This window comes from Arvicanthis niloticus, chromosome 13 (genome assembly GCF_011762505.2).
Source record: "Arvicanthis niloticus isolate mArvNil1 chromosome 13, mArvNil1.pat.X, whole genome shotgun sequence".
Classification (NCBI taxonomy): domain Eukaryota; kingdom Metazoa; phylum Chordata; class Mammalia; order Rodentia; family Muridae; genus Arvicanthis; species Arvicanthis niloticus.
Window position 1 is genome coordinate 31,964,505 of NC_047670.1, and position 15,731 is coordinate 31,980,235.

Here is a 15,731-nt window from a genome sequence, read left to right on the forward strand (position 1 = left end):
TTCAATTGTTTCTATTAAGAAATATCAGGCTGGAAAGATGGCTCAGCAGTTAAGAGCATTGACTGCTCTTTTAGAAGTCCTGAGTTCAATTCCCACCACCACATGCTGGCTCATAAACCATAGGTAATGGGACCTGATGCTCTCTTCTGGTGTGTCTGAAGACAGTGACATTGTACTTAAATATATAAAAGAAATAAATCTTTTTAAAAAATGAAATGTTTGAAAGAACAAAGTCTTTCCATCTGTGTTTGTATACAAATGCCTTTATTTTACTCTTATTTGTAAAAGATCGCTTTACTGGACAAAAGATCCTTGGCTGGCTGTTTCTTTGATACCCTGACCATGTCATTCCACCATACTGGCCTCCATTGTTCTAACAAGAAGTTAGAGCTCACTATGGTTACTTTATATGTAGGGGTTTTTTTCCCCTCCTACCACTTTCAATATTTTCTTGTCTTTCAATTTTTTAAATTATTGTATTTAAGTATGTGGGTGTGTGCAGAAGTGCACGCATGCTATCACCCATATAAAGTGACCACAGGACAGCTGTGGGAGCCAGTTCTCTCCTACGGTGTGGTTCCCAGGGATCGAACACAGGTCGTCAGGCTTGGCAGCAAGCACCCTTAACTCTTTGGTCCTCTTCTTGTCATTTATTTAAACATTTTTAATGTGATGTATCACTTTGTCAGGCCCTTTGTTTTACTCTTACAATGTATTGAGGTTCTGACTCATCTAGATTGACTGTCATCCAATTCAGTATACTTTCAACCACCATTCTTCAGGCATCTTCTCCTGTTCAGGTTATTTTCCCTCCCCTTCTTCCATTCCTGTCCTTTGCGAGTTCACGTACACAATGCTGCTCCTGACTGTGAGTCCACCATGTAAAGCCTTTGGCATTTGCTGCTACCCTGGGATGGTGGTGGCTTGAGTAGACCTCTTTGTCTCCTTCCCTGAGTCTGTTTCTCCTTCCCTATTACATCATAGCCCAGCTGTTGTGCTCCACCAACTGCCCGATGACTGTTCTCTTCTTTCCAACAATTCCCTAGGACATAAATTGCACCACAATTTGACCTAATTAAATTCAAGCAAGGTATTTTTTTTTTAGGCCAGCCCTTGAGAGGAATTTTTTTCTCCTCTAGTTTAGGAAATGTCATTAATCGTTATCTTTCCTCTAGTCCTGATTAGTCAATTAGCTGGCCTGGAGGTTTTAACTTGTCATTTACAAACATCGAAGTTTCCCTCTTCATTCCTTACCAATTCTTCATTGTTTTAGAGAAAGGTGTGTGAGCTTTTCCTTACTGTGTCAAACAAGTCCATTTCCTGAGAGGAGAACGTTACATCCTCGGACCCTCCTGGCTGCCTTCCTCTCTGACACTGAAGTTGCTGGACAGTGTCCTGTCTCTCTTGGAGGCACACCTCTGCTTTATGAGCACAGATCTGCTGAATAGTTCTCTTGCTTATGAGAGGGGATTGGATCAAGGTGGGGGACTCCGATATCCTGTCCCCATTAATCAGAAAAACAGCAAGCCTCTGTGAATCATGGTTGGAGGGGATTTGAAATGTCTCCTCTGGGAGACACTGCATCCCTGGACTGAAGCCCAGGTCGCTCTGTCTCTTGGCCATATCTGCCTGTGTGGCATTTTAACTAAGGGCCACTGATGCTTGCCAATCATGCATACATGGATTTTGTTGAAATAAATCTTTGTTAGCACATTCTTTGAACAATTTACAGAATGATCAAATGGCTGTATTCTCACCCTTTCTAGCAGTGGTGGCTAGAAAATCTCACAGTGGGTCTGCAAATCTCTTCATACCTTCCTGGGATCTCTAAAACAGCAAATCCTGAAAGTTACATCACTACTACTGACATCATTATCATCGTCATAGCCTTTGTCCCCACTGTGCAGGTAAAGATGAGGCATCAGGAGAATAGGCCACTTGTGTAATGTCACACAGTTCGGCCAGGTTGGATCTGAACCCATGCTTTCAGTTCCCACTGAACCTCGGAAATAAAATGTCAACTTTCTAATCCAAAGTGCACAGAGAGCCAGGCGTGATGTTGTAGGTCTATGCTCTCAGCTACTTAGGAAACTGAGACAGAAAGATCAAAGACCTATGATCTGACTGAGGTGCGGAGGTGACTTTAAGCCCATAGGAAAAAGAAAAATAAAATAGGCTATGATGTCATTGACTAGTACAGAGCTTGCTTCATATGAGTGTGGCCCTACCTTCAATTTTTAGGACAGAGAGACAGAGACAGAGAGAGAAACACACACACACAGAGAGAGAGAGAGAGAGAGAGAGAGAGAGAGAGAGAGAGAGAGAGAGAGGAATCGAATCCTGATGTGTGAACCATCCCCTCAAAGGAAGATATTCCAAAGATGCCCAAAGCTTTCGTCAGGCAGGATAGAGACATCTCTGTTGTTCGCTCAAAAGTTGCCATTACTAATGAGAAGCACAACTTTCACGAGAAGTGCAAGTTTCAAGGAGCAAAGCTCCTCGGTGGCCACCACTGCCTGAAAGGAGCAGTCCGTATCCAAGGCGTAAGGAAACATGGGACTCATAGAAACTTCATACGGAAACAACTCTGCACAAAATGACCGTGCACAGAAGTATCTGGAGAGCAGATTTTTAATCAAGGCCAGAAGAAGCCTGTATTACATTAATAAAAATGTAGAACACATGCCTCTCCGTCTGTTTGCTCAGCCACAAAATGAACAGACCATTCTCACTTCTGCAGGAGCGGAAGATAAGCTCCAGGAAGACGCAGCTGTTTCTGCAGTGCAATGGGCACCAGGACTAGACCTGGGAAACTTAGATTGTCCATCAGCTCGCACCTGGTCACGGAGGAGGAACAAAATAACAATGTAACAACAACCAGCTAACCAGCAAACTACTTATGGTTATGATCCTCATTTCACTAGAGAACTCTTAACACCAAGCAAGTAGAACAGGCATCTTTCCTTTCAAAGTCAGAGGCTATTTAGGTGTCAAGAGGCCACCCTCGCAGTATGTGGCTCACAGGATCAGGCATTGTTCTCTAACAGACTCACTTTCTGGACACGGGATTTTTTAAGAATGCCCTCTGGTATGGGAGGCAGGACATAGAAGCTTTAAGATGTATAGAGTTAAGACTTTCCCACTAGAATTGAAGAGATTAAAGCCCCAACTCATAAGTCTAACGATGTGATGATGTTTCTCCCTAGTTTCCGCATGTAGCAGGAGAGAAAAACTCCTCCCCAAAGTTGTCCTCAAACGTCCTCAAGCATGCCTGCACTCTCACACACACACACAAAATTAATAACTAAATAAACGCTTAAAAATCATTTAGCCCATGTTCAGTGGCACATGCCTGTGATCCCTGCAGGAGGGGGTTATGGTAGGAGGGAAACTGAGGCAGGGAAATCAAAAGTTCAAAGCTCTTGGGATGCCTATTGAAAACCTGTCTCAAAAGAATAAACCAAACTTCACTAAAGCCAGGTATATGTCACTGACTGAGAGTCCAGCACTCCGAAGGCAGATAAAGGACGATTACAGTGACTTTGAGGCCACCTTAATTCATACAGTGGACTGCTGGCCAGCTGGGGCTACAAAGGGAGACCCTGTCAAAAACTGATAGAAATGAAAGCAAATCTTTACTAGAAATTATCAGAGCACGACTGCAGTTGGGACAGAGAAACTATGAAGGCCTTTGTACACCCAACATGGTCTGCCTTGGTAGCTCATCGGTTTATAATTGGTTTCAGACTACAGGGTCAAATTCTAGATGCAGGTCCAGTGCGCGCGCGCACACGCGCACACACACACACACACACACACACACACACACATATCCGCCAGCTAATAGGTCTAGGCTCCTTGAAAGCAGGCCCATATACTCTCCTATGGATGCCCCTTCACCAGCCATGGCTTGCTGTGTATCGACTATGTGATCTTTGATGACTGTGAAGACTGAGAAAGTTCTATAACTCACAGACAGCAGCTGATGATCAACAGTATTCTGAGGTGGTCTTGGTAGCAGGGAGGGGGACAGATATGTTCAAAAGGTCTGAAAACCGTGTATAGAAAGTCAGAAACTTGCCCATTTAACTACACATTATCTCTAACTATACATTATCTCGTCCGTATTTTCAGAGTATATGCAGTCTCCTGAAGACATCTTTTTCAAAAACTCAAATAAAACCATGCAAGGCTGACTTTAAAATCCAAAGTAAAGATTTTTACCACCAGTCGCAACAGAAATAGTTCTAGCAGTTTGGCAGCTGCCGAGACACCTTGAAACAATCTTATTATTTTTCCATTTCTCAAAGAGTTGGGCCCCACTGAGATTGGGGGATTTCTTTCAGTCCACAACACAAGATAATCATGGAAGTGGGAAACGGAACCCAGGTTCCCTGTTTTACAGGACTTGATCTCTCTACATGGCTGTTCACTCTAGCTGGCAAAACCAGCTTCTACTTTCATGTTCAATTCAATGAATGCAGACACACAATGCTTAACTGCAGTGACCATGGTGGCTAAATGGTTAAGGGAGACTACGCCTCATAAACAGGGTAATGGCGTGGTCTCTGCCCTTGGTGACTCATGATCAAATGGGAAGGGCCCTTTACACACCCAAGTAACATGTTTTGGTGTAAAAGTTTATCTTGAGAAATAACATTTAAAAAAAAAAAAAAAAAATTCTGACTCATCTAACTTGTGGCAACCCTTCCCTTCTCTGCCACCCTCATGGTATCTAACATATATAATTACCAGGTTGTCTGGTGTAGGAGCCACTAGGGAGAAATTAAAAATGAAAAGGCCCTCGCCCTGGGGGATGCTTTTCAATGATGGGAAGTAAGAAAATGAGAAGAAATGTTTTAGCACTCCTTTATACAAAATCCAGCCCAGAAACTGTACACCACTGCCGTATAAACTTGTAGCTCTCAACCCAATCAAGAAAGACTATTCTATAAGTAAATGCATATCAGTGTTAATTCCCCAGTGCTTCATATAATACCACACTAACCAAAGGATAGACGTATAGGAAAACCATAGTGGATGTATGCGATTGAGGACAGGGACTTCTGATTTACTGAGCACTGGGAAAGCGTGAGTTTTCAAAGACATTCTATGAGGGCTGGAGAGATGACTTAGCAGTTAAGAGTATTTACTGCTCCTGCCTCTGCAGGACCTGGGCTCCAATCCTAGCTCTCACGTGGTGGCTTTAAAGGAACAGAACTGATTGACTGAATACATGTGCATTAAAAGGCAATTTATTAGGCTGACTTCCAGGATACAGTCGCAGTTGTCCAATAAGAGTTCTCACACTGAAGGGACTGAGAACCCAGAAGGCTAGACACGAGACTGGATGTTTTAGCAGTCCTAATCTGGCCCTATAGACCTGGATGGTCTCTGGGAAATGCTTGTCTCAATTTACATTGGAAGCTGGAAGAGGTAACAAATGTCAAATAATACTGTAGCAACAGGCTAGAGGGACTCTCAGCTAGAGAGAGGCCAACTAGGCCAAGAGGCACATTTCTCTCTTCCATGTCTGTTCATCTGGGCTACCAGCAGAAGGTGCTGTCCACACTGATGGCTGCTTTTCCTGCTTCAAATAATCAGATCAAGAAAATCTCCCACTCCTGTAAGGGTGCCAGTGGCCTGAGTTTTAGTTGCTTTCGGTTTCGAGGACTCTGACACTCTCTTCTGGCCTTTCTTGGTACTGCACACAGGGTTGTGGTCCACATGCCTACATGTGGGTAAAACACTCATACATGTGGAATAAAACAAAAACAAAACACTGTATTAGTGAGTGGGAGAGACAAATGGATGAAGGAAAGAAAAGTCAGAAAGAACAAAGAGAAAAGAAGAAGGAAGAAATGATGGTTACTTGAAACCTGAAAGAGCCACAGGTGTCTGAGTGGAGTCCACACTCCAGGCGAAGTGCTTGCAAAGAGGAAACAGCCAATAGTCCAGGAGGAGCCTGTGTTCCCGCTTCTTTAAGGTCACGTAGCATAGGCTGTGCACCAGTGCTGATGTCTCCTTTAGTGACTAAAGAGTACTGGGCACACGGGCTGCAGCAGCCCCGAGGAGGGGCAAGACTGTCAGAGTAATTGCATAGTACAGATGCCTCCTGAGCATCATGAGTTGGTTAATTATGATTCATTTGTCTGATTTAAGTTTTTCTTCCAGATTATAATCTATGCAGAAGCAGGAGGCAATGTGCTATTCTGGAAATAAAACATTTAAGTTAAAATCGTTTAAAAGATTTTATTTTAGTTTAATTTATCACCATATGTTGTGTGTGAAGGAGAAAAAGAGTTGAGAGAGAGAGGAAGCCCAAGTGTTAACTCTGTGTGTGTGTGTGTGTGTGTGTGTGTGTGTGTGTGTGTGTGTGCGCGCACGTGCGCGCGTGCACATGTAGGTCAAAGGATGACTTTCTGGAGTTGGCTCCCTCCTTCCATCTTTACATGGATTCTAGGGATAGAACTGGAGGTTACCAGGCTTGCTCAGTAAACAATTTCACTGAACAGTCCCTGAGTTACAACTTTGAACTTTCCACTTCCTTGGCTGGGCAACCTCAAGTTCTTTTGTCTCATTCACGAATTTATCTCAGTACCTACACGTAAAAGGTAAGTAATAAATTCTGGGTGGGTTTTAACTATTTCAATTAAAATTGAAATAATTGAAATAATCAATTGTTCATGTGTAAAATAAGAAAATGCACCCAGAAGGCATGTAGCAGAGAACCAGGCACACAATGGTTAGTGAGCAGACATGATGACACGATGTAGGGAATGTGCCCATGATGGTAAATGTGGAATCTCAGCACTTAGGAGGCAGACACAGAAGGATTTGTGTTTGAGGCCACTCTGGGTTACATAGTTTGAGGCGAGTGAAGACTATATAATGAGACTATGTCTCAAACAGAAAAACAATTTTTTTTTAATCAAGAGGTGAAAGGAAGGGAAGGAGAGAGAGAGGTTGGGAGGCGTGTTTTAGTTGTTGGGATGGAAATCCGTCAGTTTGTCACTTACAACATGGGAGTAGGTGGTCTTGTATGCTGAAGGACAACAATGACAGGTCGGTCACACTCAGCGCTTGTGAGCCCCCTGCAGGAGCAGGGACACTTCAGACAGAGAACTTGCAATTGTTGTAAAGACTGACATAACATCCAATGGGCAGAGATCAGAAACATTCAGTGTGCAGCGCAGTGTTGGGCAGTCCTATACGCAATGCTTGGCGTGAGCTGTGCTGCTCACACACAGCACAGCAGTCTATGTATACCACATTGGCAGAATGAAAGATAAAAACAATGCAATCAGTAATCATCTCAACAGATAGAAATTTCACAAAATTGGCACCTTTTTGAGATTTTAAAAATAAATAAACAAACAACAAAAAACCCTCGAGGGGCTGGAGAGCCAGCATGGTGGTTACAAACACTTCCTGCTCTTCCTGTTTTTCCCAGAACCTATGTTAGGTGGCTCCCAACAGCCTGTAACTCCATCTCATGGGGATATGTCACCCTCTTCTGGCCTCCACAGTACACATACACACACATAAAAATCAAAGGATAAATATTTTTAAAAACACAAAACTCTAACAAGAGTTTTGCATCTAAAGAACAGAAGCCCACAGCTAATGGTGAAATACTAAAAACTTTCCCCTAAGGCCTAAGAACATGTTAGTTAAGAATTCACAGTCCATGCTGGAGAAATTAAGAAAAGGAAAGAAGGTACCAAAAAGGAAAGACAAGATGGAACATCACTGTTTGCTGCTCACATAAACCTAGATAGGGAAAGCTGTGATAAATACACATGTATGTGCACGTGCACAATGGACACATGCCTGCACGCAAACACATATGCACACACATGCACAACCAGAACATGCATAATTATTGAATGAACATAGTAAAAACGAAGGCTACACATTAACAGTACTCTTTCTACACGTCATAAACTATCCAAAAAAAAAAAAAGAGAAAGAAATCAAAAGTCTCATTTATGATAATTACAAAACCAAAATGTTCAGCAATAAATTTACCCAAGGATATAAAAGACCCACACACAGTAAAACTACAAACCACTGATGAAGGAAACCAAAGACACAAATAAATGCTGATAGTTCATGTTTATAGATATGAAAAATTAATAGCTCACATGTTCATGCTACTAAAATTGATGTCCAAATTTAGTGTAATGCCCATCGAAATTTCTTTTTGTTTTTTGTTTGTTTGTTCGTTTGTTTTTTTGTTTTTGTTTTTCGAGACAGGGTTTCTCTATGTAGCCCTGGCTGTCCTGGAACTCACTCTGTAGACCAGGCTGGCCTCGAACTCAGAAATCCGCCTGCTTCTGCCTCCCAAGTGCTGGGATTAAAGGCATGTGCCACCACTGCCCAGTGCCCATCGAAATTCTAATACCAGTTTTGAAACAAACACCCTACTCCTTAAATTTTATATGGAACCAACCACAAAAGAAATCCATCAGTCCAGGCGATCATGAGAAAACACACACACATTCACACTCACACACACATACATTCACACTCATGCACACACAGAGTACTGGGACATCACATTACCCTTCAAACTATACTGCAAAGCTATGAATAACTAGAATACAACACAGACAGATCAACCAATGAAAGAGAACAAAGAGCCCAGAAATAAATGTATGCATGTGTGGTCAGTAGATTTCCCAGCAAATATGCCAGGAACACAGAGTGACAGCCTCTTCAGTACATTGTAGTGAAAACTGGAATTCTACATGCAGAAGAATGGGAGAGGACTTAACAGTCTCACCCCATATATAACATTCAACTCAGAATGAATTAAGGACTTAGAAATCCAGAAACTGAGAGCACTATCAGGACACAGGACAGAGAAGCTCACATGACAGAGGTGTGAGCAATGATTTGTTTTTGAAGCACAAGAATACAAGAAGCAAAAGCAGAAGAAAAGGAAAACCAAACCAAACTCAAAACACAAATAGATCCATGGGATTATATAAAAGTAAAATGTCTCTTCACAGAAAAGAAAATTCAAAGAAAGAGCCAGTGGACTAGGAGAAAGCATTTAAACCAGACATCCAGCTCAGGGGAAAGTCCAAAATATATATGGAACTTAGACAATAATAGCAAACAAACAGAAACAAAAACCCCACAACTTCAGAGCTGCTGGTGAACCTAAGCCAACATTTGTCAATGTAAGATAGACAAATGGTCAACATATATACATACATACATACATACATACGCACACACACATATATGTGTGTGTGTATATATATATATATATATATATATATATATATATATATATATATATATATATAGTCATTAAACGTTAAGGAAATGCAAATCAAAGTCACAGTAAGATGACATCTTTTACCTGTTAAGATGTCTTGTTATTAAAAAGAGAAGACCAGTGCTGGGTAAAGAGGGAAGAGATATGGCCTAGTGGGTAAACTGCTCACTGTCCATGCATGAGGAACTGAGGCCAGGTCCCCAGGACTCATGCAAAACGGCAGGCTTGGCTGTAGACACCTGTAACACCAGTGCTGACAGGTAGACAGGCAGGTCTTAGGTCCCACGGATCAGCTTCCTGGGGTCTCTTAAAAAGGGTTAATCCCGCCGGGGGGTGGTGGCGCACGCCTTTAATCCCAGCACTTGGGAGGCAGAGGCAGGCAGATTTCTGGGTTCGAGGCCAGCCTGTTCTACAGAGTGAGTTATCAGGACAGCCAGGACTACACAGAGAAACCCTGTCTCGAAAAAACAAAAACAAAAACAAAACAAAAAGGGTTAATCCCATGGGGATTCAACTCTCATGCCCTAATCATATCTCAAAATTCCTACTTTTTAAAGGCATTGTCATCTGGAAGGGAGCAGGTTTTGTTTCCCTTTTCAAATGTGCGGAGGAACACTGACCCTGGGACCATAGCAGCAACCCTGGTACATCATCAGACTTGAATTTCAACTGTTTTCCCACTAAAGTCCTTTTCCTCTAGCAGGATCCACACCAGAAACAAACTGCACTATTCTTACTCTCCTGCAGTCTCAAATCCCTCTTTCCCCCCTCCACATCCCCCTGCTCCTTGTTCCTACAACTGGGGCAGCCCTGAGGATTAACCTGCATCTAACTAGGTTTCTGTTTCCTCATGAGAAAAAAAAAAAAAAAAAGACTCGGAACACAAATTTTCATCCCCAGACAGAAGTGGTTTCTCTGATATCCCAGTATGGAAGACACTTAAAATCTTTTCTAAAGATATATATACATACATATATCTAACGCGCCCCCCCTAGAGCTTTGCATCCGCGGAGAAATCACGAGACGCAGAGATCAGGTAGTTACTGTAAACGAGGCTTTTTAATCTTTATCACCCACGTGGAGAAACGTGGAGAGACGCGGAAGGACAGAGCTGAGGAAGGGGTCCCGCTTAAGTACAGTCTAGAGTGACATATTCACTTTTGATTGGCTGTTCGCTCACCACCCAATATGCCTCGGGATTGGCAGTGACTAAGGAAGCCTATCTGCCTAGCAACTGCGCAGATAAATGTTTACATCTGGAGAAACATGCGGCCAGGGCCAATCTTGGAAATGCAAACGTGTAGCCACTGAAACAGCGGCTCACTACATCTCTCCCTGTTTAAATTATTAATATGAAACAGCCTTTTGCCGATTAAATGTAGTACCAAATAAGATTCGAACTCAAACCCGATTAAGCAAACTCCATCTTGGGGGAATAAGCGATCAAGAGCTTATAGCCCGAAGAATTTTTCCTTACCCTTCCAGGTGCTATGGAGACCAGTCCTCTGGGTGCACGGCCTAAGGAAATATAAAGAGAATTGACACCCATCCCTGTGCAATGGAGTATATATAGCTCCCAGGGGTGCAAAGGCTGTCAACCTATTATTAGGTACCACAATTATTTAGGCAAGAGCTGACTGGACAAGACCTCTCATCTATCCCAGTGTGATGAGCTGAGCTCCTGGGGTGCATAGACTGAGAGGGTCTCTTTCATAGGCTATTTTCCAGCCTAGATTGTCAAATTTCAGGGAGGATGCTTGCTCCAAGGCTTGTGAGTGCTTAGGCTTTAAGCTACCTTGTCACTTATTTTGTTGGGCTCTGAGCTTACAAACCAACCATCTATGAATACTAATTCACATCATAGAGCTGTATATCAAGCAGGCCTATTCCCGCTCTTTGGAAAGAAAGGAAGAAAGAAAAGGCAGAAGACATTTATTTTTAAGAAGTAAAATCTCCATGGGCAGCAGGTTCCATCTGCTGGAAATCTGGGCTTGTAATCACTGTTGTATCTGGTCCAATTTCTCATTTCACTTTCCTTTTAAATAAGTAGAAAGATTATGGCTTTAAGTAAATGTATCATTCACAAATCTTAGAGGTGTAACACCTGGATGTGGGGCTGTTGACACAGCTTATTTGAGCCACATCTGTGAGCCCCTTCACATGGGCAGAGCCAATCAATTCTCTGATTGACCAAAGTCTATTTTAAGTCTCCATAACGATGTATTGAGATGGGCACAAAGTTAGGCACATGCACAACCAAGGCTAGGTCTAGTGATCCATTCTAGCCTTGTGCTAAAAGCATGTAACATTCTTATAATCCAAGATATCAGAATTATTTTGAAGGTTGGATAACAAAGAAAAATGAAGGGTCTACACACACCAACACCGGTTGTGTAGATGCATTTTTAAACACCTTATTAAATTTTTAATGTTATTTAAATGGCTAGAGATATTAAATCTTGTAGCCGAAACATTTTGCACTTTATGAAACATATTTAACAAGACAAAGGCAGATATACCCCTTTTTTAACATTTAAACAGTGGCTACAACACATAATTTAATTGTGTTGAAGCAAGATAAACTCAAGAAAATATATATGTTTTAATCTAGGACTTACATCCCTTTGAAAACATTAAACAGAGGTTTTAAATCCTCTTATGGTAAGCTTAAGATGAGGTTTTAGTCAAATAATATCTCTTAATAACCTTTAAAATTACTAAGAGTAAATCAAGATTAAAAGTAAATTATTTTTCTTTGTATGTACACTCACAAGCCAGAAGATGGCGTTAGATCCTCACCACAAATGGTTGTGAGACACCATGTGGCCGCTGGGAGTTTAGCCTTTATATTTTAAATTAAGTCCAGCCTTAATGGCTGAGCTATTTTTAAAGTCAAATTGACTCAAATATAGAAAGACACTGTCATTGAATTTTTTTTTTGGAGTAACAAGTATTTTAAAAATTTTAAAAGCTCACTATATTGAAGCAATAGCTTGTAGAAAAATTTTCTTTAGAGAAATCCATTAATCAAATATCACACAATGAATAATATACACCAAAAGATTTAACCTCTTACCCTTTTTGTATTAAGGCAATAAAATTTGTATATATATGTAAAATATAAAACATTACCCATTTTCTGAAGTAATTATTTTTTAACAAATATTGTTTCATGGGCTCTTAAACATTATGAATAAATTTATTACCTATAAACCTTTTACCTTTACCAGAAATGTAAAGGAATGGTATAAAAATATTTTTTATGTAAACATTTATTGAAATGGTAGCTGGATAAGACATGTTAGGCTGTATAAATCTTAAATTTGAACTTTATTTTGGATTAATTTAATAACCCATCTTTTTTGTCTCATGAGAATATCGGATAAAAGTCAATTTTATTTTCTAATAATTGTAACACATATTAAAGGAATCTAAGGCATCTTATTTTTAACAACTTTGAATATAAGTTATCTTGTTAGGATCTGGTCTTTAGACTCAGAACGAAAACTGTTTCTGGCCGCAGTCTGCGTGTCTTAATTCAAATGTAAATGTACTTAACCTCCCTCTGCCTGCCTGCCTGCCCGCCCTCGCAGTCCTGAACTGAACCATTTTGTTTTTATTTAAAACCTTAAATTTGAACTAAAAGCCTCTGGAACAGTTTAAGATTTTACCAAATCCCACATCGATATACTCAGCCACAATGGCAGAAGAGTCAGAGCCGAAATCTTGTAATCCAGCTTCCTCCAACGGCTCCTGCTCCTGCAGCCGCGTCTGCACCACGGGGGGGGGGGGGGGGGGGGGGGGGGGGCAAGCGGCTCCAGGCCGTGCTCTGCCATCGCGACCATCGCGCTGTCATGTGCCACGGGCCCAAATTAAATTGTTTTCACCTGTGAAAGAAACACAAAAAGGCCTCTCTCCCGGGCCGCAAAATGCGCCCAGACAATTTTTCAGGCTCCCGTTCCCACGAGAGGCAGCTACACGTTTCGCAGCTGCCCCGCGCCTGCGCGCGATTCCGCTGCAGCGGCTGCGGCTGTGCGCGGTTCCGAAATCCTTTGTTCCACTACTGGCATTCTCCGCTCTAAGTTGTGCCTCCCAAGTGCTGGGATTAAAGGCGTGTGCCGCCACCGCCCACCTTCTTCTGTCTTTTACCGAGGCGGATTTCTTTTTCCACCCACTTTCTCCCACCTGTCGGTGGTTCCATGGACTCTGCAGTAGCCCTTGTTCCTTTTGAGTATTCTACCCCTCCAGGCTCGTTGGCCTGCCGCCGGCTCAAACTAACACACTCTGGTTCTGATAGCCTGGAACGGACCTCTCTTGAAATCTCTTGACTTGCCCTAATAGCTGAAAGCAACGCAAACAGGAGGCTAGCTATTGCGGTGGCAATGGGTGAATATCCACCCGAGACGAGGGTTTCTATCCCAAGCATACCTTCCAGAGGTGACCCCGCACATCCACAATCTTTTAACCGTCCTCGAAGCTCAGGGTTCTTCCGCTAACGCGTAGAGATCTGCCGCTAACGCGTAGAGATCTGCCGCCTGGGAAAACCGCGTGGGTTTCGCTCGCGTGGAGAATCCGCGCGCCTGGATTCTCCTGCGCCTGGAATTTAACCCGGGTTTTCGGCACCAGATCTATCGCGCCCCCCCTAGAGCTTTACATCCGCGGAGAAATCACGAGACGCAGAGATCAGGTAGTTACTGTAAACGAGGCTTTTTAATCTTTATCACCCACGTGGAGAAACGTGGAGAGACGCGGAAGGGCAGAGCTGAGGAAGGGGTCCCGCTTAAGTACAGTCTAGAGTGACATATTCACTTTTGATTGGCTGTTCGCTCACCACCCAATATGCCTCGGGATTGGCAGTGACTAAGGAAGCCTATCTGCCTAGCAACTGCGCAGATAAATGTTTACATCTGGAGAAACATGCAGCCAGGGCCAATCTTGGAAATACAAACGTGTAGCCACTGAAACAGCGGCTCACTACACACACACACACACACACACACATATATAATTTTATATGTATGGGTCTTTTGCCTGCACCACATGCATGCAGTGCCTGAGAAAGCCAGAACTGGAGCTGCAGACAGGCGTGAGAGGCCATGGATACACTGAAGCCAGGTCCTCCGAGCCATTTCTCCGGCCCCACGAAAGGCACGTGAACAAAGCTTACCACCACTGTTTACCACAGATGTGTGCTATCTGCCAGCATTCTGTACAGTAGGGTAATATTTTTCCTTTTCCATATTTTATTCTTGGGAAGCAAGTCACTAGGGCTAGGCTATATTTAAAATCAATAGCGTCAGCAGTTGGGAACTCTGTGAGAGACAGTTGTTGTGTGCGAGCACACGTTTGATCTGAAGGGATTTCACTGACTGACAATGCCAACTGAAGAGAAGAGAGATGAGCAGCAGGCAACGGGAAACTAACGGCTGTCTGGATTTTCCCAGCAAGGATCTCGGTTCATTTGGATTAGAACTGCCCTTTCATAGCTTCTAAACCTTAGCCAATTTATAGAGACCTCTGAACACCTGGACACTCCCTCTACTACAAAACGTTGGAGCATCTGTTCTTCCGATTTCTGGCCCAGGATCATCTGACAGACCTTAGTGCTGTGCTTTGTGCTTCCCACAATTATAGTTAACTCAGTCATTCTGGATTTCTGACGGGATTGAAGACTTATAGTCTCATAGCCAATCCTGGCTATTTACCTTGAGAGAAAAGATTTGAGAGGATGGTCGTCAGCTGACATTCATTCTAAAGGTTCAGAACTAAGTGTTTCAGTTAGAACAGATGACAGAGGTTCTGGTTAGTCAACAAAATGATGGACTGGGTATTAGGACTATCTTGTACCTCACTGGTACAAATTGGCATAATTATGCTCTAATTGTATTTTGAGAGAAAAGTTTCATTTTAACAGGAAGGGTGATATGTAGGAGGAGCTAAGGTGGGAGGAGTACTGAGAGGAAGAGAAGGAGTAAGGAGAGGAGGAGGAGAAGGAGAGGAGAAGCTAGGTGATGAGAGAGAGAAAGGGGGGATGGGGGAGACAGGAAGGCAGATGTTCATGTATCTCCACCAGTCAAAGACAGATGATATATCTAGGTTGGGTAGTGGGTTACACATCTGATTGAGCATTACCAAGCTTATAAAGCCATTGATTAACATTTTTTTAAAAAGTGTATAAATGCAAAAAGGAAAAGGGGGCATGAGATAGGGGTTTCCTGGTTGGGAGGGAAATGGGGAAAGGGGATGGCATCTGAAGTGTAAATAAAATATCCAATAAAAAAAATGAAAAAAAAGAGAAAAAAAAAAGAATTGCCCTTTCAAGTAACAATGTGAGCCATTGTTGACAATAACTAACATTTCTGCCCTTTAAAAAAAAAAAAAATCATCCAGATGAGGGAAAAGTACAGAGGGTCGGGAAACTAAACAAATGTTTGTAGCA